At 36.3% G+C, this 22,196-nt stretch overlaps 1 long non-coding RNA gene across 1 annotated transcript; it reads left to right on the forward strand.

Annotated features, from left to right (window-relative positions):
* Positions 1 to 16,372: 16,372 nt before the first annotated feature.
* On the forward strand, positions 16,373 to 18,070 carry LOC140165383 (uncharacterized). Its single transcript, XR_011860699.1, has 3 exons — positions 16,373 to 16,392; positions 17,010 to 17,096; positions 17,910 to 18,070. It is a non-coding gene; the product is annotated as an uncharacterized lncRNA (long non-coding RNA).
* The last annotated feature ends 4,126 nt before the right edge of the window (positions 18,071 to 22,196 follow it).

A 22,196-nucleotide genomic window follows, 5' to 3' on the forward strand; every position in this document is an offset into this window, starting at 1 on the left:
TACCCTGCAAAAATCAAGACTCTAGGTGCTGTAGTTTTGTGAAAATCCGAGATTTTGAATAAAGCGCCGGAACCGGCGTCTTATTATTACGATGGAATTATTAGTCGAACGCATACACGATGTTCATAACACACAGTCATGACAGTACGTTACATGGCATGCAGGACGGTGATCTACACAACAAAGGGTCGTACCACAACATGACCGAAGGAGTGGTACGTATTGGCGACATACGCGCTGGTAGTAAATTCCAATTTTCTTTGCTTTGCCGTAGTTGTTCGGCTCAAAAATAAAAGGGGATATATCTGACAGTAAAAACTAACATTTTATGTCAAAGAAATGCTAATCTATTTTGTATGATAATGTTATAATATTGCTTTAACAATGTTTTAGGACTGTTTTGTAGACCACATATTTTATTGAAATAAAGCGTATGTAGTAACTTAGTTATTACTTTGACGAAGTAAAACTCAATACAATCAATAAATGTTTGCCTCTTACTATTTTTTTTGTTAGAACCTGTATATAAAATATTTATTTATTTATTTATTTTTTGAAGCTTATTTATTCCCTGTACTTGGGTCCGGTGGGGGAAAAACATACTTACTCTGTGACCTAACATTAGGGCCTACACTAACTTATTACACATGCGAAAAACATTTTAATCACTTAACCATGGCAAAGACTTCGCCATAGTTGCCATTTTTTGGAGAACTTATTTAAATCCAAATTACATGTTGCTCGATATTTCAAGATATTATAATAATATTTAATTTCTTGTTTCTGACTGCATGTTTTTGATCAAAAACTCCGATTTGAGACTCTTCAAGACTGATTAGGTCAGATAAATTCTGAACGGATATAGCCTAATTATATGTCGAATTATTCTGACAGGTTGAAATGGCGGACCCAAATTCTCCCAATGTACATGTAGTTGATTACGTCATTCTTGGCCTAATGCTAGTGATATCAGCTGGAATCGGTATATACTACGCCCTCACCGGGGGAAGGCAAAGAACGTCGGGAGAATATTTTCTAGCTGATAGGAACATCCACGTGATTCCCATCGGCTTCTCATTGATGGCTAGTTTCATGTCCGCAATAACGATACTTGGGGTACCAGCTGATGTGTATTTTAATGGAACAATGTGGTGGTGGTTTTCTGTAGCATTCATAATAGCAGCATGGATCAATGTGAATACATTTCTACCTATCTTCTACAATCTACAGTTAATCAGCGTAAATGAGGTACAATTTATTTGTTACCTAATCTGACATTTGAATTTCTATCTTAACTTTGTATTGCTTTAGCTGACGCCATAGGTTACTGTATGAATAGGAATATAAGTTTACTTCTACACTGTTAAAAATCGCCATTTTTTACATAATTAGTTTTTGTCATTTAACAGCAAATTTCCCCTTTTGTTACTGGATTGTCAAAGATGTTTTACAAGAATTTTCCTTTAGAATATGCCTCCATAAATTGGTATCCGTTAACATCCAGATTTTTTTGACGTTGCTTCTCTGTTTTCAAAAGATGTAAACAACATTTTTTTTAAAACCGCGAAAAACAGAAACATTCTGCTAAAACGAACAATTACCACTAACCAATGATTTTCTAACAATGTACTCTAAAACGGGTACTTTGTAGTTGAATATTTTCAATACACCATTATCCCTTGTCCCTATTTTCCATATTAATTAGTAACATGTGAATGTTGTTCTGCTTTATCAAAAAGTTATTGTTAGTTCGTTTGTTTGTCTGGTGCTTTCGAGAAATAACTTTTGAAAAGTCATCGACAACTATAACAATTATCCTTACCCTACCACTTACTTTAACCAGTTAATCCTCCCTAACCCTGACCTAATCCTAACCGTAACCTTATAATCTCTAACCTAATCTTAGTCATGATCCTGACCCAAAAACCTAACCTTAATCCGCCTTATTTTAACAGTATCTTGAATTACGATTTGACAAAAGTTTACGGTTTTGTGGAACAACGGTTTTCTACATTTCAAAGGTATTGCTAATCCAAACTGCTAAACATATTTTTGCAAGCTATCATACTTAAATCATTCTGTATTTTTGAATGCTTAATTTAATGCTGAAACTTGTTTTCATTTTATTTATTCATTTATTTATTTAACTATTTATTTAACTACAGGGTGTCCCAAAAAAAAGAGGCCCCTCATTGCGCCCTCTTTTTCTCCTATTTCTGAAAAGTTGATCAAACATATTTTGGTGTGTAAAAAAACCTTGAGTCGTTAGCTTTAATAAACCAAAACAATTATATCAATCGGCTCAAAACTTTTGAAGATATGCTCTTTTAAAGAAATGTGCCCGTTTTTCACTCTGTCCACGGAGAAGGTTTGGCTACTTCAAAGATTGAAAATGAGTACACATACCATGCAATAATATCAAACATTCCTCAATGATAACGTTATAAAATAACTTTATTTATGGAATGGGCTTTAACGGTGGGTTTATGAGCAATGGATTTTGTTAATAGTGTCATTAATTTGTGGGTAAAATGGATGCCGAATGGGACTTCTTTTGCTTTACTTGCAATTACTTTTTTTTCTTGGTTATTCATGCCTTTTTGTTTTATTATGTTTCTTACTTTCTTGCTTTGTTGTTTCTTGCTTTCGTTTTTATTTACAACATAAGTCATATCTTTTTTTAGTTTTAGGATAAAAGGTAGCACTAAAAGGCTGTTGGTTTGTCTTTGGTTCTTCTGAAGTGAGTTTACTGTGCTGCTCTGCCCTCTACCTGGTTGCCTCCTTGACGAATACAGGTTCCAGCCCTGGTCCTCATTGCATCAATTGCGTTGCGTACCATACTTGTGCGCCTTAATGCATTCAGTAATACGTTTGCGAAGATCTTGGATTTTGCCACAAAGGAAAAAAATCAAGTGGTGTGAGGTCTGGTGATCATGCAGGCCACTCCACAGCATGAGCCATCCCAACCACTCTGTTTGCTATCCGTGGACAGAGTGAAAAACGGGTACTTTTATTAAAAAGAGCATATCTTCAAAAGTTGAAATAATTGTTTTGGTTTTTTAAATCTAACGACTAAAGGTTTCTTCGCATACCAAAATATATTTAATCAACTTTTCAGAAATAGGAGAAAAAGAGGGCGCAATGAGGGGCCTCTTTTTTTGGGACACCCTGTATTTACTTATTTTACTATTTATTTATTTATTTATTTATTTATTTATTTATTTATTTATTTATTTATTTATTTATTTATTTATTTATTTATTTATTTATTTATTAATTAATTAATTAATTTATTTATTTATTTATTTTTTTTTTTTTTTTTTTTTTTATTTATTTATTTATTTATTTTTTATTTATTTATTGATTTATTTATTGATTTATTTATTTATTTATTTATTTATTTATTTATTTATTTATTTATTTATTTATTTATTATTTCACTATTTATGCAGCTGTTATATCTTGGTGCTGTTATATATGCTCCCTGCTTGGCATTTGCAACAAGTAAGTTTATTTTTTCTTCCCTTCCTGAAATTCCATGTATAAGGGAGTGTTCATAAATACTTTGGTGAACCCAAAACTTTTTGACCCCCCTCTTAATGGACCTAAAACTTTTTGACCCCCCCTCATATTAGGTTCAAAACTATTTTGACCCCCCGCCACCCTTTTGTACACTATTTTCGCCCATGATGGTGATGAAAATGCCTAGGCTTGATTGTGACAATGTGCACATACAGCGCGCAAATGTTTTGTATTTTACACTATTTTGGCCCATGATCCGGGTGAATTTGGGTGGAAAAGGGGTTCCTTGCCCCTATTCTTTTCCTTTGCCCTCCCGATTTTATCTTTCATTTTTCATTCATCTTTGTCATGGGGGCACTTTCCCCACTTTCCCCCTGGCTACGCTACTGCCGAAATAGGGGTGTTTTGCTATTTGCTGGGCCAGTTCGTGTGATCGCGAAGCGCAAACTTTTGCAATTTTACCCTATTTGGGCCCAAAACACGGTGCTTTTCGATGTGCTAAAAAAGTTGCATAGGGCAGTTATTGTTTTTTTTTTCTCCTACTAGGATCTTTTTAGGGGGATGTCCCCCATGGAAAAATTAGGGGGTGGAAACGTGTACCCCGGTTCTCCAAGATTCCTCCGCCTATAATTGTAAAGCAACATGATTTAGTTGATAATAAATTAATAATCTGTACTGCATGAAACATTATTGTAAAAATTGTCAACACTAAAGAAGAACAAAGTTATTGCAGTCTTTTGGTGATTAAAAGAGCAGATCAGAAGGAACTGACACAAACCTCAAAATTAAGTTATAGACAACAAGACAATTTTTAACACTTCATACTTATATTGAATGACTTTTCAAAATACATAAAGGACCTGATCAAATCCCCTTTATCTGGAATGAACTTTTGTTCTGGTTTTAGGGGAACATTTGCGCGCGGAGCGCGCAAAAAAAATTTCAGGCTATTTTATATTTTTTGCTTCAGGACTAATGTTGCTAAAGTTTTTACACCCCCCCCCCCCTCTACGTGCCCCAAAACTTTTTAACCCCCCCTGTTCATACACACAAAACTTTTTTAACCCCCCTCTTCAGAACTCCTAAAATTTTATGACCCCCCCCACATCTTTTCCAGCCCACCCTACCACAGTATTTATGAACACTCCCTAAGAGGAAGAAGAAGGAAAAGAAAAGAAGAAGAAGAAGAAGAAGAAGAAGAAGAAGAAGAAGAAGAAGAAGAAGAAGAAGAAGAAGAAGAAGAAGAAGAAGAAGAAGAAGAAGAAGAAGAAGAAGAAGAAGAAGAAGAAGAAGAAGAAGAAGAAGAAGAAGAAGAAGAAGAAGAAGAAGAAGAAGAAGAAGAAGAAGAAGAAGAAGAAGAAGAAGAAGAAGAAGAAGAAGAAGAAGAAGAAGAAGAAGAAGAAGAAGAAGAAGAAGAAGAAGAAGAAGAAGAAGAAGAAGAAGAAGATGATGATGAACGTACACATAAAAGATTCGAATCAGCACCCATCCACCCCATTGACGAAGAACCCTAACTACAACGATAATTTAATGTTTTAATGTTTCGACCTGTTTTCAGTGACTAACTTTGATTTAGTGGCATCGGTATTACTAACCGGGATAGCATGTACTTTTTACACAACAATAGTAGGTATCAACGGTCCGCCGTAGGAGTTAATCTGCAATTATTTTGGTACATTTTTTATACTATAAATGTATAGGCTAGTTCCACAACGGCATTATAAATGAAGCATTATTAGAAGTTACAACACTTGGCGTATGTGAAAAAGAATTATTCAATTACTTACAAGTATTTTACTATTAAAATCGGAATTGGTAGAAGTGAATGCTAATGTTTAGTGTTATTATGAAATTTGTGTTATTGGAACGATTGAATAGAAATCATGTTATTAACTTGTATAGTATAGTAATTTAGTAATAGAATTATAGTAAAATAGTATAGTATAGTAATAGTATAGTAATAGTATAGTATAGTATAGTATAGTATAGTATAGTATAGTATAGTATTTTATAGTATAGTGTTAGGCAGCAACGAAGACTTTATGGGTGGACTGGAGGTAAGTGTAAATTATGTATATACATATGAAATCATAGCATCCCACGATGTTATTATAATTTTTTAATCTCGTTACACTACAGGGTGGTATGAAAGCTATAATATGGGCAGATACATTTCAAATGCTTATAGCTTTCACCGGTTTGCTGGCGATCGTCATCAAAGGTTCCACAGAGTTGGGTTGGGGAAATATCTGGCACATTAACCAACAGGGACAACGCATTGACTTCTTTACGTAAGAAAATACTGTTCTAAATAGCACACGATGAATCATCAAATTAACAGCAATCCATTTGATCCATTAACCATTTGATTTCTATGTAATATTTTGGGAATCCTGGATATGTCCAAATTCTACACCTTCATTAGATCCCGGATGCAAAAAATATTATTGTGTTTTTAACCGTCCATAGGAAGAATTTAACATTGGGGAAGGAATGATCCATGACAGCTGTCTTGGTACAGAAATCCATGAGGTGTAGTCACGCATGTTACCGGAAATAGGACAAGGGTTCAAACGTGATGATTAAAAACACGATTTAGTATAATTATAATATGGGCGGCAACATTTGTTGACCCTGCTATATGGTTTTAAGCACCTTTAAATATTCAGAATTGCAATATTAAGGTGCTGTAATCTTCATCATATCATGCACAAAAATGTCGTATTATCTATATCAAACTATTACTCCGCTTCTGCCAGTGTACCAAAACATAATAGAGAGATTGCGATTTTCCAAACGTAGACGTAGGACGTACGTTTTTACGTACGTTAACACGTACGTTTTTACGTAGCTATGTATTGCAGTGAGGCCACATACTTTACCAACGCTCGTGTTGTGGCGCTATGTCCTATAGTCAGTCATCTGGTGATTTGTTTTGCATGAAATCAGCCCGGGGTAGTCGGTGGGGTCAGGGATCAATAAAGGGATCTTAATCCTCTCTACGTCATACATAAATTCGCCCAGTCTCATTTCCCTAATATTAAATTTAAAAAAAATGGAATTTCAGTTCGGCACAGGTGGGCCTCGAACCCACGCCGCTGCTACATACAGAATACAGAAATCCAGCGCACTAATCCACTGGACCACATGACAGTTCGGTAGCCATATTGAATTTTAAACATATAGGCTATAGGCAACTCCAACATTGATCGGGTATAGACCACTTGACATGTGACGTCATTGCCCGGCAGTATGCGCGCAATTATGACAATTTCCATTGTTCTTTGCCCTGCAGTGTGCGTACGCATCGTAGTTTGCTCAGGGCACGTGCATTTCAAATCGCCCACCATATTTCATATAGTACAATAAAGCCATTGAACAGTGTAGCGGTTTGTTTGAGCATATCGACAGACGAGTCCCTCGCCATTGTTGATAAACAATGATTTCATATTAGCATAATGACAGTACTCATCAGTTAATAGCCACTTGGTGAATAGATGGGCATTATCAGCTGTCAAAGAGATGTCTTATGCAGCTGCCAATCACGATAGAGGCTTGAAAACATTTTGTTATAAACCCAAAAGTGATATAAGGACAAAACTGTGCATGTTGGTACTTGATTGTTTGGATTCTTATATGTTGAAAATCCCTTGTAGTAGTATTTTTTATGTGTAGTGTATATTGTTTATAAATTATACAGCTTTTCAATTTTGGGCATTAATGCTCTGTTGCACTGTTTTCATCAACCTATTTTATCGTAGTGCATTTCTTATGTGTGTGAGCCGAAATGTCGTGGTAGATTGCAATCATGCTTTTGTTGAACTGTACTCCGCCATAACTACGGTGAAGGACACCGGTTCAAATCCTTTGTTTGGAGCCAATCAATAAAAGAATGCAAGGCCTCTATAAGTTAAGAAGTGACGTAATAATCGCAATAGATGAATACAATGTTTGAATAGATCGCCCAACCATGCCAACACAAGCAGATTGCACTAATCACCTGTGTATGTCTGCAAACATAGATTGAATACAATACAGCTCTTTTCAAAAATACTAATCTTATAGGTGCGAGTGAACCGTTGCCTTGCCAGAGGTCTATACTTTGAATTTGTGTGTAAATAAATAAATAAATAAATAAATAAATAAATAAATAAATAAATAAATAAATAAATAAATAAATAAATAAATAACCGATCAGGAATTGTGCATATTTGAACGTGTTCCTAATGTTCCTAAAATATCTGAGCCAAACTTTCATTGCCCTCCCCCCCCCCAACTTTCGACCTGCAAAAGAAATGCTTGCACCCCCCCCCCCTTTGACCTGCCAACCAATCTCTGACCCCCCACTCCTATAATACTTCACCACCTCGGGGATACACAAAGTTATTGCACCACCCCTCAGCTGTACAAAAAACACATGATATTTTGACTATAACATTCGTAGAGAAACACTCGTTCTCTACGTTTCCTTTACCTAGACTCGAGGTAAAATCAGCCTATTTCCACGTGGAACCATGGTGGAACGTACGTTTTAATGCTACGTTGAGTCCAAAATGTCAAATCGCAAGGTAATTTTTATACGCAAAGTATCACACACATTTCAATAGACAATCTCTGCGTATGAATATTGCGTTATAATTAGTCCATTTTAACACGTCGCTGTACCTTTATTATAATGTTTTGTTACAAACAAAAGGATCATAATAATAATTAGACTTTCCTTCGTATGTTCATTATCCTTGACTGTCTTTAACATATTGTGAAATGGACAAATTTTGTGCATTTTCAACGATGTATCTACGTCGATTTCGCACGTGGAATATCTTCAAAAATAGCTAAATACGTGACCTCGCTTCGATACAGGAGAGTGGTTTTGAATAGATCAACGTACGTCCGATGTCTACGTTTGGAAATCGCAACCTCTCTAATATTTAGATATACGAGCGTATTGTTAATCCTTTTCTCTATTCGTCATCTTGACACATTTAACTGAACCCATCTGCATAAATGTTTCACGCAAAATCAGTTCGTCAAATGTACATTATTTACACAATTACCATTTACAAGACACAGAAATAGCTCAATACCGCCCTACGTGTCAGATATTGAGGCTGACGAAGTCCAAGAGTATGGAAACAGGATGACATGTTCTTTTCTTGGTGAGCAATCAAATGTTGTAAGAAATGAGAATCGTAAATAAATATTTATATTAATTTATATTAATCTCAGAATCGATCCTGATCCAAGAGTTCGTCACACCATATGGTCAGTCGTTATTGGAGGAACATTTCAATGGACTCACATCTATGGAATTAACCAGTGGATGGTACAGCGTTACTTAACATGCGGATCCCTAAGAGAAGCTAAACGGTATTATGAACTTACACTGAGGCTATTTTTCAAGTTTCCATTTGTATTTCATGTTTAACTGTGCTAGTGTGCGATGCGTAATTCTTCTTTCCCCTATATATGTTTCATTTGCCAAACCAGTGCTGTATTTTTCTGGCATAGGTAGTAATGATTACACAGTACCAGGCCTCCTCGGAGGCTTAACACACAAATACTCCATCAGTTATGTTCCCATTTTACTCGGAGCTCCGCATACTAAATACCTTTATGAATTATGCGAATTTCGTGGATCTACTAAAGGTAGAAGACTGGAACAGTTCTTCTTATTCGTTGCAGTGCAATAGCTATGCTTACATGTGGTCTAGTTCTGGTATCTAGTTTAGCTACTACGTGTGGCCTGATAGCGTATGCGTATTATCATGACTGTGATCCATATACATTGGGCAACTTCAAAAAAACTGATCAAGTGAGTGGTTTTGATTCTTCTTAAATAATTATATAGATAATATTTTCAGATCAAAGGGACATCATCATTTTTGATGGGTATGTTCTCCTAGGAAATGGAAATGGTGGATTGTTGGGAGCGAGCTGACGGCGTACCGGTAAAATGGAGTCTTTAGATGCGAGGTTAAAATCTAAGGTCTTTTTTGCTTTTTGGTTTAAAATCGCTTGAAAAAAATGGGAGGAATGGGCAATTCAGTGGTCTTTAAGAGGTAAAATTGTCAAATTTCAATGCCCTGTTCAGTGGTCTTTACGTGAGGAACTTACCGGTATGATCATTGTCTTGCTTGAGCACCGACCCAGCTCGTTAAGATTCAGATTTAATTTATTTACATTCGTGGTCAGTAGAACAAATTACATGAAGTATTATATTTACAATAAATTACATTAATAGTCTATTGGCTTACGTGATATTTTTCATATTTGTCAAATTTTTGGGTAGATTCTTGGCAACCATGTTTAAACACATCTAGAAACTCCACTGATTAAGAAAAAAATGGTTGCCAGTTTTTTTTTTCATTAACATTTAGAACCTCCATTTTGAATTTCAAAATGGCCGCCAATTTTGAAAAAAAATTCCAATTAACCATAACTGTTCATTCAAATAATTCATACAATAATTATTATATTTCATCTAAACTCATAATTAAGGTGTCAAAATAAGAGCATTAAAAATACTCAAAATTAGTAAAAATCCAAGATGGCTGCCATATTTTAGGCTTTTTTACGTAAAATGCCATAACTTTTGAAGCAATGGACATATGAAGATGCTTTTGATGGCTAACCATATGTTTTGGCATATGAGGATTCCAATAATATCAATGTATTTATGATTGGAACATTTTTTACTCGCATCAGAACTTTTCCTGTATCTGCTTCACGCATTACAATACGTTGCAATACGCCGAGTGACAAACTTTAATGAGCTCTGACATCATCGCCCAATTTACATCTCGCCGTGATTTGATAGTATATTCACTATGCAAATAACCACTTTCCTTGCTCCACAGTGTATCAGGAACTAACCCTTTGTTATACCAAATAGCTTTCCCAATTTTACGTGCTGAAGGCCACACTTGCCATACCTCAGTAAACATCAAAGGAGGTGCTTCATGTTTCCCGTGTGTGGGAATTTCTAGCGCACGCGTGTATAATATTGTGTATTTGCCAAATGCCAAATATGGACATCATGACCAATATTTATGAATATTGCATGGTAACTAAGGGAAATAACCGGATGGTGTCTAAATTTGCTTAGAATATACCTTATGGTCGAAAGTATCGAGTGAGTTTGATATTTTTATAAATGAACTGTAATATGAATGGCAGCACGCCGTCATCCACATCCACATTCACTACGAAACAGTGGAATGCTTAGTTGAAATTAAATCAGGTACCCGTGTCGGTTTTGTAAGTTTAAAAAAAAAATTTGCATGTAATATGAAGATAACATATTCAATCAATATATTCATTGGTGGTGTAATGTTCATACAGCTGTCACCTTCCCCTCCACACTTGCAAATTTGGTACAGATCACATTGTTTCCTATGCATGGGCACCTTCTCGAACACTTTGATTTCTCACAGTTACACCTGATGAGCTGCATACCGGATTTGGAGCAACCTGAGAAAGAACCGTCAGTAGCTTGCTGTCTAGGCTCCACCACCCCAAGGTCAGATGTTCAAGATGAGTTGGGTTCAATACCATATCTTATAGCGCTAGATATTAGCATGGACATAGGCACGGCGTATATGTTCAATCCATGCTCCCTAAATCGGTGGCAGTTTATCAACTCTTTGTTCATCTTTGAGTTGCTTGAACCAAAACCATGATCATCTTTGCTTGCCCAATGTGGACTCACTTGGGCAGAAAAGAGAGCAAAGAAACTTTTCACATCCATGTAGAACTTCATGGGATCCCCTTCGCCAAGGCCCTTCAGGAAGGTTGCAAAGCATATACCTTCTTTCTCTTTCCTTGGATATGTTCTGTAGTACAGCCTGTAAGAGCACGCCAGTAGTTGATCACAACGGCTGATTTCTGTGGGCCAAGCTTGTCATATATAGGCTACAGAAAGACTTTGTGTCGTCTTTCACTTGTACCTATGATTAGCGCAGAATTGTTGCCAAGTAGTGGTGTTCTTCGACGTTCGTAGATACAAAAGTAGCACATCTATGTGTCTTGTGATGGACATTCATCCCCTTGCTCGCAACTTCTACAGTATGGTAAGAATGTCCGCCTCTTGTGTGCTGACATTGTTTGACAGTCATAATTCGCCTTGACCTCCTGCCGCGTTGCAGTCATAACATGGACGTTACTGTAGTGGATGAGCCGATGGGAAAGGTAGAGAGTTGACCAATCCTTTGTGCTGCTGCTGGCGAGAAACATTTTGTCTTTTTGTCCTTTCACCTTGCCTTTCCGCCGTTCTATAATAATATATTTCTTCTGTGCTGCTTTCTTTGAAATATAACTCGCACTTGACAATATCCATAAGCCTTTGACTCAATGAGTGTGACGAAGGATGTTGGAAGTCTTAAAATTCCTGGGCCTCACGGAAAAACAGATGATTAATTCTGTTTTCAACTGATTAAGTGTCCCTGGTTAAAGAAGAAATAAAAGAAACAAACAAACAAAACGAATTCTTGACTGCATCGTCCCCGATCTCTTTTCAAACTCGGTAGGCTGTGCAGAAGCTTTAGGTGTCATTTGCCACCAGATCTTCCAGAAGCTTTATCACTTGTCTTGTCTGTAGTGGGATGAAAAAATCCATCCGGTGCCATGAGAACTTTGTTGATATATGCATCCTAGTTACTTCTTCCAGATTGACGCTCTCTCGAGATGACTTTTCGTTGATATGTTGAGGTATTCCATTGCCAGATCAACACCAGTTCGTGTGAATGGAATATGGTTGCTGGTATTAACTGCAAACTCGCAGTTGGTTTTAAAAGCTTTGCCATAGTTCTGGGTCAGTTTTATGGCATCCATGCGTGCGATGAATTCTGGAATGTTTTGAGCAAAATCTAGCCTGGAATAGGCAAAGAAGAACTTGCAAAGATGCTCCAGTGATACCAAGTGGAGTCGCCAATTACCCTCCCGTAGTATAATAGCCCTCGGGAAACCAATACTGGCTTGATATACCATCCATGGCCACGGGTTGGAGACTTGGAGCTTGTTGACTCTGTCTTGGGTCCACATCGACTCGAAGCTGGTGAACTTCAACATGCATGTTGAAACTGTGGCAAAGAAAGCCAATTCCACCAGAGCCTTCCTCAGTAGAAAAATCGGCCACTGTAGACACAAGATCAATGGGACCAGCTACAAAACCTTCATCAGCCCAATAATTGAGTATGCTGCTACATCCTGAGACCCTCATATACAACGCAACATCAGAAAGATTGAGCAGGTACAGAAAAATTGTGCAAGGTTTGTCACAGGTATCTAATATCGCTGCAGCAGTGTGACAGCCATGGTTCAAGATCTCCAATTGGCCACCTGAGCTTGGCTACCAGACGTCCCCAAAGCAGGCTGGAGATGATGTATCGCATTCCGTTTGACCTCATCGACATCAGGTCCCGGGGATCAGGTGGTCCCAGTACATGACTCCGCTAGCTTCAAACACCAAAGGCCATGGTTCCCGCTTTCAAAATTCGCAACTTCAAAGTCATACTTTCCACGCACTATCCGTGACTGGAACAGCCTGTTAACCGACCCAGCTGCATCCTGTTTCTTTAACGCTGTCAAGACAGTGTTGAAGGCCTGCTGGAAGCAATCACCTTGCTGATCAGTCACACCTGAGGAGGAGGAGGAGCAGGAGGAGGACTAGCGTCTAACTCTCGTAGCTGTTTCTTGCAATTTAAGGATTCTATCTCCATTATAAATGCCTGGTGCGCTTCTGCAACGCCTGTCTTTATCCCTGCATGCTTCAGTTAGCTGCTTTATGCTGGCTACCAGGGTGTTTCGTAAAACGGGTTGATCCTCAAATAATTTCTCAGAGAATCAGAGATCGTAGAGTGCCTAAAGAGTTAACTGGTGATCGCTATGTTGTAACGATTGTTATTTAGTTTTATTTACCAGCAATGTTCAAAACAGTTGTCTCAACTATAATGCATTTGGTACCCAAACTCTTTGCACACATTACGAATATATTTAAAATAATGTTGAACACCAAATATCATACAGATCGGTTCAAAAATGTGGCAATTGAAGGATTGGTATTGTTCCAATTATAAATACGTTGTTATTATTGGAATCCTCATATGCCAAAACATATGGTTAGTCATCAAAAACACCTTCCTATGTCCATTGGTTCAAAAGTTATGGCATTTTTCGTAAAAAAAGCCCGAAATATGGCGACCATCGTGGATTTTTGCTAATTAAGAGTATTTCTAGTGCTCTTATTTTGTTTTCAATGATTCGTTGGCCCTTTTATGTGAGTTAAGATAGAATATAATAAATATTGTATGACATTTGAATGAATAGATATGGTTAATTTGTAATTTTTTTCTAAAAATTGGCGGCCATTTTGAAATTCAAAATGGAGGCTCGTAATGTTAATGGAAAAACTGGCAACCACCTTTTTCTAAATCAGTGAAGTTTTTAGATGTGTTTAAACATGGTTGCCAAGAATCTACCCAAAAATTTGCTTTTTTTTACATAAGCCAACCGACTATAAATGACGTAAAAAAAGTACAAAATTTACATAAATTCACCATCAAATTAATTGCACTTACCGAAGCAAAAGCCAGTTAAATACACAATGCAAAAGATTAAATCACAAACTTCACCAATACCTACACACCCCTGCAAATAGGGCCTACTCCAAAAATATCTCGCCTGCATAATTCAAACTCGTCCCACACCCTCTCACACTTCAGCACACCCTGCCTACATCTTCATATGCACGTCACATATACATATACTCGCACCTCACATATACTCACCCCCCCACACACACACACACCCCACACACCCCCACACACATCATACCCCACTTACAAATTAGATGCATCAAGATAAAATAAATGCTGGCACATAATCATATAATCACAGTTAAAGCACACCAGTCGAATTAGATTCGAAATATAAAGACTCTAATTTAGAAGATTAGTGAGGATATTGAGCTGTTTTCATATATTTTTGTTTTATTTCTGGGGACATATTTATGCACTTATTGCACTGTCTAATGGTCATGCTGTGGGACCTCTTTAAACCATTCTGAGTACCTATCAGATTCGAAACATTTTTGAGCAAACTGTGAACAGAGCTGTATTCTCCAGTCATCAAGGTGTTGTTTGGTAATGTCATATAACTAGCTCTTTTAAGTTTGGCCACAGCTAACTCTGTAACATTACATATTTTGCTTGTTTATATTTCCAGCTGATTCCGTATTTGGTAATTGATATTTTTCGCGACGTGCCCGGATTGACTGGTGTTTTCATGGCTGCAGTATTCAGTGCGGCTTTAAGGTATAATATTCATACACATAACTGGGCATTTCGATTCCAATGATCCAATGACACTTTGGATGTTATAGGCTGTGTGTCGCAAAAAATATCTGAAAACAAAGAACGACTAAACCGCATACTTAAACCAAACCCATTCAAAATTGGCATCTACATATCAATGGAAGCTGACTACGGTTTTAGCCTATTATCGAGAAATTAATATCAAATACGCCAGTTTGTTAATTTATCGTGGAAGTATAATTGGATGACATTCATTGCTAAATAAAATCAGAATGTCTAATGTGTTGCTTTCCGTTCAGTACAATGTCGTCAGCATTAAACAGTTTAGCAGCTGTTACCGGGGAAGATATCATCAAGAAAATATGGCCCGATATGTCGGATAGAATATACACAATCATTGATAAATTTGTAGGTAAGATGTTTTTTCTTAATTTATTTATAACTGATCACAGCATTTCATGTTATTATAACTCATGTCAGGCTGAGAGTATCTTCACGTATTCACCATGGAATAAGCAACATTGGATGATGTACTCCACAGGGAAGAATAACAAGTATCCCATATTAATATCATGTGATTTTACTGATCTGCAACTTAATGCGCATTCTAATTTCTGATGAAATATGGCTGTAAATTAATGTTGTGTGGATATACTTTAAAATATTGTTATAAAGGACATATTTTTGTTTATCCTGAACTTGTTCAGAAAGAGACTGCGCGGTCACTATTTCAAACTGTATGTATATATGTATATGTATGGGGGTGGGGTGTATGTGAGGTTAATATGCATGAATGCTACAAATATATTTTCCCAAGAAGTAATAAATCGTTAAAAGTTGGTCAAAGTGAACAATAGATAAGGTACAATAAGTTTAAAGGTCATCCGGGGTCAAAAACACAATGATTGGGCAAATACTCTTTTTTTTTAAGTCTAAGTATATTTATTTAAAATCAACATATTGTGACCCGAATGTCAAATTACATTGCATTATTTAAAAATGATATAAAATTGATATAAAAACATGAATGAAAATTATAAACATATATAAATTGCAGGAAATAAATCTAAAGGTGTGGGAGATATGTTCAAAAATAATCAAATTTCCACCAATGTCAAAGATCATCTAGAACTCAAATTTGACTGAGACTTGGTCGAAATAAACGCAAAGAGAACATGCTAAAATTTATCTTTTTGCCTCAGATCAGTCTTTGGAGGATTTTGATTCCGGCATGAAATTTCGTCATTTATTTCCTTAAATATTAGTGGCTTGTGACATTGTGCGGTTTGCAGTCTTCAGAAGAAGAAGAAGAAGAAGAGTATAATAATAATTAAAATACAAATAATAATTCATTCATTCATTCATTCATTCATTCATTCATTCATTCATTCAGGCGAGGTTGCTGCACCATCCGTGCTCTTTTTATAAAAGTGTTTTACTTTAATTTAATTTTCGTGTTTTTCTATATCTTCATACGTCTTCGGATACAGCAATGTTCTTTGGTCTGCTAGTAATTGGATTAGCATTTTTGTTCGCTGAGTTGGGAAAAGTTATCCAGGTGAGTGACGAGAGACTTTTTTTCCTCTTCTTGAGTAAAACACAATTTATACATAAAAAGACATGACCCGATACACGATCTCATGATTATAAGCTTTAAGGTTAGCAACTGTTGGTAGTTCACAGCGTTTCATAGCGAGCGTGTAGAAGAATTCAAATATTACAGATACACTTTTGTAGGTCCTGCGGTTCTTGAGTTATGGGGGCTGAAACAACAGCACTTTTGTAAAACGTACATAACTCATTAACAACAATAAATCAAGCACGTTTTCAAAGTATATGATTTGTAGAATGAACTTTTGCTAAACATCAAAGTGTTATTTTTCAATAATATATTTATTTACATAATGAAAATCCCCTTTTTTTGGCTGCTTCGACCGTGTACCCTTAATTGATATAAACTTCCCATGATTGCTCTATCAATATAAAAATTCTATTGTTTTGTGTTTGCTTTCTGTCATGTTCAATGAACCATGTCTCCCTTTCTTCCCTGGCGACATTCCACTCATTTTTTCTCAATTTATCTCCTGATTTACTGTATTATTAACATTGCGAGATGTATTCAAACGATGTTGAGCTGAACATCTTCAATAACATTCGTTTTACTTTTTCCTTTAGACTGTAATGACATTCGGCGGCGCTCTGGGAGGTCCTCTTATGGGCATTTTCTTCCTCGGTGTCTTTTTTCCTCGAGCAAGTTCTAAAGTAAGTAAGCACACACGCCAATCCCTCACATCACATCTTACAACACCAACCACACCCACGCCCCACACACAGTATGGGGTATCTAACACTAGACCTGCGAAGGGGGTTGTAACAACCCACTAAACCTTTACGCCCAAACGACTTAAGCTAATTGGGGAGGGCGAGTTAGCGCAGCGGTAGTTCCCTCGCTTTGTACCACTGAGGTTCAAGCCCCGGCGCGGCCCAAGGACTCACAGGTTTTCTCCGGGATCTCCGGTTTCCTCCTGCTTTAAAAAAAATCGGTGATTAGTTGTTAAAACTTCCTTCACCCAATGGAATTTGTGGAGCTGCACATATAATTGGTGGATGTTACAATCTAAGTGCGGATAGGTCTGCGCCTGAGGTTCGGCTGCAACTGGCCTAGATGATGCGATCTAATTGTGATGATTCACCATGGCAGCGGAATTACAGCGCTTTGAATCCTTCAAGATCTAGATGGAAAAAGGCGCTATATAAATCCGAAATTTATTATTTATTTATTAATTGTTGATCCATCCTTTGCGCTCATGTTAGTGATACTTTTGTACATGCAAGGGACGCTCACAATATGACGTCATAGCGATATTATGTGGGGAATGTTTGTATTTATTTTGGTATCGTTGGATAGAAGAGACCCATAGCTAATAGGTAAGTACCAAACATAACGGTATATGACGTTTATAATTGAAAATTTCGTAATCCATGTTACAAAATATGGCTCAGTCGTTTTAGGGTTAAAGAAGTAAAAGTTAGGTGTTTAATTTTTAGTTAAGTGCATTTATCTTATTTTTATAGGAAACTTGGATAGGATTTATAACAGGGTTAACTCTATCTCTCTGGATATGTCTTGGTGCTCTTTTCAACCCACCTGTTTACGAAAGGTTACCTCTGTCAATTACTGATTGTGAGAATAACGAAAACAGTACGATGTCCACAGTTACAGAGTATTATTACAATTCAACCATAGCGACAAATTATTATTACGATCTGAATGACACTATAATTGATGCCAATGATGGCGTAAAAAGGTAAGTAATGTGGTTACATAACTTCAGAGACACCACATATTTATGATCCATCCCAGATGATGGTGGATGCGATATCGCTATTTTTGACGTCGCCATTGGATTAACACATAATCATGAAATCTTCACAAACAATTCTAAATTTGTTATGTGGTGTCAAAGCAAAATTATCTTACTCTAAAACCGTTGGGGTTCTGCAAAGTACCCCACTGCAAGTATGTTAATTGTCCATTTATAATCGCTAACCGTGTATTGTGAATGGGGCTGTCAGCCCTGTATCTTCGCCAGCCTCGTACGTCCGTGTTGCGTGTCCTATGCCGCCTGATCCATCCATAGTTGTAGAGTAGCGCCCTCGTCATATTACGTGGAAACAGAGAAAACTGACGTCGTCCTTCCTTTCACTAACGCTGCGACAAAATTTGGTATTCAGCATCATGGTAGTATTAAATGAACAAAATACTTGACTAATGTATGATACATAAAACGAAATAGTGACTCAGCTCGAAGAGAGTGAGAAAAACACCTCTAATAAACTCTTCAGATTATGCCAACAAAACATGGTTTTCAGTTGCCTGGGTTATAAGTTTAATTATTTTTTTTTTCTCACGACATCTACAGGGTGTCTCAATAAAAAAAATAGGTGGTGTGGCATATGGTGTACGTAGCAAACTTCATCAAAGAGTGCTTTCCATATGGAAGTTTTATGTTGATTATGAAAATAAAAGTTATTAAGCTGAATTTTGTTGGGGAAGTGGTCAAATTCTGACAACTTCAAAAGAGGTTAAGTTATCTAACGATAAGTACTTAAAGTGTATGTAGCTGGGAAGCAAAGCTGACCATCATATGAAAATGTTGACCTTTCATATTGAAGATATACCTAAGGTTTACACTTATATCTTCAATACAAAAGATTAAACATTTTCATCCCAGCTACATACACTATTAGTACGTAGTATTAGATTTATCAGGTTTCTGTGAGTGTATGCATTTCTTATACATGTTATACCTACCTTGATTCCGCGTCTTTTTGCAGAAGTTGTCCCTTTGGTAATCTAAATCATTTCTTTGCTTTTTTCCCAGGTCCGGTATATTGGGTCTATATTCTGTCTCGTACGCATGGTATGCAGCAATTTCATCTGTGACAACAGTCGTAATAGCTTTATTATGTACTCTCATCACGGGTATGTTTCTTTCTTACCTTCGAAGTTGAGATTTTAAAAGTTGTATTCCTTAACACATATTGCCTCGTTGTGGTCAATCAGTAATACGTCCGATCAATGATAACACTATTGGGCTTGACCATGGTAATTGATAGGGGAAACAAAAGTTTGGTCCTATAGCGCTCTCGGTGCTCATGCAAATACCAATGGTTCTTTCGTTAGTATCCCGGAGATATAGAGTGTCACTAAAAGAACTCTATCGTCGGAAACTTTAAGTTGTGGGTATTTTTAAAAGTACCCGAGCCAAATGTTACTAAAAAGTTAATATGGTTGAGGAATAAAATAGCTATCAGGTACTATTGAAATTTTGAAAATAGACCACCCCGTTCTTGAAAAGAATTTCACGAAAATACCTCATTCTCAAACAGTTCCACGGATTTAGATGTCAATCAGTGCCAAAAAATGCCTCACGTGCAGTGTATAGTATATTTACATTGCCTATGTAGCATAATAATGAATATTTGTATATTCCCAGCAAACACATAAACGTTTTTGAAACGTTTTAAATAAGTTATATTTTGGGTTTTGGTTTAGGTAAAAACGTTTTAATAACATTAAAATGTCGGTCATGAAATCGTTTTAAAACGTTTTGTATGAAAACACACTACAACAATATTTTTAAAATGTTTTCGAAATGACATTGTAAACTATTTTTGCAAACATTTTTGGCCAAATATTTTGTCAACACTTAAATAACATTATGTTAAAATATTTGCACCCAGCAAACACAGAAATGTTCTTAAAATGTTTTTACAAAACGTTTTAATAACATTTAAATGTCGGGTTATATAAAGGTCATGAAAACATTTTAAAACTGTTATTGTAAATATTTTGGGCAAACATTTTTTGCAACATATTTTTCAACCCCCAAATAACATTCTGTTTAGAATGATTTGTACCAAGTTTTCAAAAATGTTTTTGGAATGTTATTAAAACGTTTTTATACCCTTTATTATAACCCGACATTTAAATGTTTTCTGTATAACATTTGTGTTTGCTGTGCAGTAAATTACCAACAAATGTTATTTAATGTTATGAAAACGTTTTATACCATTAATGTACCCTTTATATAACCCGACATTTAAACGTTTTCTGACAACCTTTTATAACCTTTTGCGAATGATGTCGAAAACGTTTTGTGTTTGCTGGGTTGCTAATGTTTGTTTATTTACGTTCAAAGCAATGCAAATGTTCAGAGTTCAATCGTGACACCGATAACACCATAGGACCTACTAAAAGATTGTGCTTAAGATTTTCGTTTTTTGTTTGTTTTGTTTTTCTTCTTCTTTTTGCAGGCGGTAATCCACCTGGTTCTGTCGACCCTAAACTAACATGCTCTTTGTCGAATATAGTATGTTCTTGTATGCCGAAAAAATATCGCAAGAAATTTGGATTCCATAAGACAGATGATGAGGTAATATAATCAGGATAGTTGACCAAAGAACTGAGCAGACAATAATTGCCAACATTCATTAAAAAACCATAACAAGTTGCAATTGAAAACATCTTTCAGGAGCACCCTGTACTTTATAAATAAAGACAATAAGAAATAACCCAGTGTTTCATGAACACATAATATGACAACATTCAAACGGGTTTCAAAAGATACAATCGCAAATTACTTATTTTCCCCAAATTCCCCTTAATATCGGTCGGATACTGCTATTATTAAACATAACGGAATATTTGTAAAAATCTAAAGAACATAATAATTATTAAAGATCTAGAGCACATTGGTCATGCAAACATTTTTATATGAAAAATATGTGACTGGTTGAAAAATCCCTGAAATATCTGTGTTAGATCAGAGATTTTTCACAGATTTTTCAACCGATCACAGATTTTTGTACACCAATTGCTGTATGATTTTGTGAAATGTGTTCTTATATAATGTGTTATTTGCAGGATGACCGTTACAAGGATGTCCCAACTGATGAGAACAATGACGAATTGAAAGATACATCTCACGATCCAGAAACCAATTTATAAATGAACATGGCGTAATCCTTTTCGATTTTAAGTTTGACAAGTAGATCTTAAATGTAATGGGGCAGTGAATTCAACAGAGAAATCTTAGTCTTATTCACTGGACTCTGGACAATATTATTCCCTTTGAATATATGACAAGTGGAGAACATGACAATATCGTCAATCGGTCTTTTCAAATAATATGTTTTGGTATTGGTTTTGGTTTTGATCACTTGGTTTCCTATTATCCTGCCTAAGCTCTTGACTGACACCATTACCAATACCTTTGTCTGTACCCTTTGTTAGAAACATAAAACTTGTAAAAAGCCGTTTCGGTTTTCATTTCAGTTTGTTATATGATCGTATACAAAAGAAGTTTCTTAATTTCGCAGTGCAATATTCGCGAGCAGAGAAGTCGAACAAGTCAATCTACATTTGAAAGCGTGATTTAGTTTTCGAAATAATCCAAGGCTTGAAAAATTATAGACCATCGAAATATTTCCAACAAGATTACAAAAGAATATACACTCGAATGATGTTAATGTGTACACTATTATATACATCTATATTCTTCTGCATATCGCATGCCGGAAGATCGATAAAATTAAAACTATATGACTTCCAGTATAGGCTAGTTTACTTGTTATTTATTGCTCGAAAGAAGTGAGAAGAGAGAGGGGGGCAAAAGTGTGTTTGTGTGTGGGGGAGGTAAGGGGATGGAGAAAGAGAAACAGAGGGAGATAGCATTGGAAGTAGGAAGGAGAGGAGGGAGAGGAGAGCTCGAGAGTGGAGTGGAATAGTGTGTATGGGAGAGAGGAGACATCGAGTGTCGGGGAGTCGGGGGGAGAAGGAAGTTATATAGGTGGGGG

Source organism: Amphiura filiformis, chromosome 12 (assembly GCF_039555335.1).
Source record: "Amphiura filiformis chromosome 12, Afil_fr2py, whole genome shotgun sequence".
In the NCBI taxonomy this organism is placed as follows: domain Eukaryota; kingdom Metazoa; phylum Echinodermata; class Ophiuroidea; order Amphilepidida; family Amphiuridae; genus Amphiura; species Amphiura filiformis.